The following is a 2,500-nucleotide window of genomic DNA, read 5'->3' as shown; positions in this document are numbered from 1 at the left end:
ACAGTGTATATATGTAAACATGAAAAATGGAATAATGCAATACCGCATTGATATAGGTGTATAACAATCCTCCCTGACCTGGCCTCGAACCTAGGTCACTCCGGGTATGAGACCGGAGGGCCAGTACTAAACCAACCATGCCACACAACCCACTAAAAGGAGTGTGCAACTAGGATCTAACTAGCTTCCATAGACATTACCTATCTACTCATACATGAGTAATGATAGCGAGGTACTCACAGTGTATATATGTAAACATGAAAAATGGAATAATGCAATACCGCATAGATATAGGTGTATAACAATCCTCCCTGACCTGGCCTCGAACCTAGGTCACTCCGGGTATGAGACCGGAGGGCCAGTACTAAACCAACCATGCCACACAACCCACTAAAAGGAGTGTGCAACTAGGATCTAACTAGCTTCCATAGACATTACCTATCTACTCATACATGAGTAATGATAGCGAGGTTTTACACACACTCCCTGTGGGTACTCGGTGGAAATTGATTTAGAAATTCGAAACCGAAGTCAGATACTGAGGTGTTTATATATGAAAGATGGAATAATGCAATACTGCATTGATATAGGTGTATAACAATCCTCCCTGACCTGGCATCGAACCTAGGTCACTCCGGGTATGAGACCAAAGGGCCAGTACTAAACCAACCAAGTTTATCAGGAATCTTGCTGAATAGGGTGAAGGCCATTTCTTGGTAAATGGACTTCGCCCTGCCTATCAAGCCATGAGAAAGCTGAGCTCTAAGCCCTTGAAGATGACTGCAGACCGCTTAGTGGATGGGCAGATCATCTCAGATCATGCTGGGGTTCGTGAATGTTGGACTGAGTATTTTGAGCAGTTGTACCAGTAGAGCCTACAACAGTTAGCTTGATGCAAGTGGTATTACAATATCTGTACCAGACCCATCCATCAGCAAGGAACCTCCTACCCTAATGGAGTTTAGTATGGCGATTTCCAAGCTGAAATGTGGGAAAGCCACAGGCATATGTGATATCCCTGCTGAACTGTTAAAGGCTGGAGGTGAACCTATGGCATGGGGCTTGCATGCAGTCCTGACTGCCATTTGGCAGTCTGATACCATTCCCCTTGACCTGTTGAGAGGTGTGGTCATCCCTCTCTGGAAGGGGAAAGCAGATTGTTGGAAATATAGTAACTACTGTGACATTACACTGCTCAGTATACCAGGCAAGGTTTTCGCCCACATTCTTCTGAAACGGATCTGTGACCTCTTAGTAAGGCACCAGAGACTGGAGCAGTCTGGATTCACTCCTGGCAAGTACAGAATAGACCGTATCCTAATTTTTTTAGTAATTGTGTGAGTTCGGTTGTGGGTTGCTCAAGAAGGCGTTTGACTCAGTGCATCGAGAATCGGTATGGGCTGTGTCCTTACACCAACACTTTTCAACACCTGCATGGACTGGATAGTGGGCAGAGGTACTACCCAAAGTCAGTGTGGAGTAACACTGGGCAATATCAAGGTCTCAGACCTTGACTTTGCCAATGATGTTACTACCCTATTTGAGTCCCTGGAGTCACTGGTGGTGGCTCTTGATGCATTTAGCAATGATGTGAAGCTCTTGGGCCCAGAGGTCACCCGAACCAAGACCAAGATTCAAGACTTTGGGGGTCTATTAGAGGAATCCGTTCAGTCAATCCATGCTTGCAGTGAGGACGTTGAAGTCACAGAGAGCTTTGCATACCTTGGTATTGTAGTCCATGTCTCTGAGCTGTCAGACCAAGAAGTCAGTAAACAGATTGGTCTGACAGCAGGATCCATGAACTCGATCAACAAGACCATTTGGAGATGCCATTACCTATGCAGAAGGACAAAGCTAGTTTTGCTATATGATCACTATTATTTTCTTATTATCATTATCAGTATTACTATTGTTATTTTTATCGTTATCATTATCATTCAGATTAGTATTCATCATATTCATTATTATTATTACATTTATAGTTACTATTGTTATTATCACTACTATAAGACATCTTTATCATTACTATTAGTAGTAATTATTAATATTATTCATAATTATTATTATCAGTATTACATTTTTATCATTATCATAATCATTAGTATTTTGTTTGTTATTCTTATTATCATCAATATCATCGTAATCATCATAGTATGATCCCTATTAATAACATTGTTATTACTACTATTATTACCATAATAATAATAATTATTATTATCACTATCATTATTATTATTATCATTAATTTTAACATTAATTACTATTATCATTCATAACATCATTATTACTGTTACTTTTAATGTTATTATTATCATCATCAGTGTTCTTCTCATTTTTTTATTATCACGATCATTACTCTTTTTATTATCACTATTATTATTATTATTATTATTATTATTGTTGTTGTTGTTATTGTTATCATTATTATTAATATTGTTGTTGTTGTTATTGTTATTATTATTATTATCATTATTATTATTATTATTATTATTATTATTAC

This window comes from Penaeus chinensis, chromosome 37 (assembly GCF_019202785.1).
Source record: "Penaeus chinensis breed Huanghai No. 1 chromosome 37, ASM1920278v2, whole genome shotgun sequence".
Classification (NCBI taxonomy): domain Eukaryota; kingdom Metazoa; phylum Arthropoda; class Malacostraca; order Decapoda; family Penaeidae; genus Penaeus; species Penaeus chinensis.
This window is presented reverse-complemented; position numbering follows the sequence as displayed.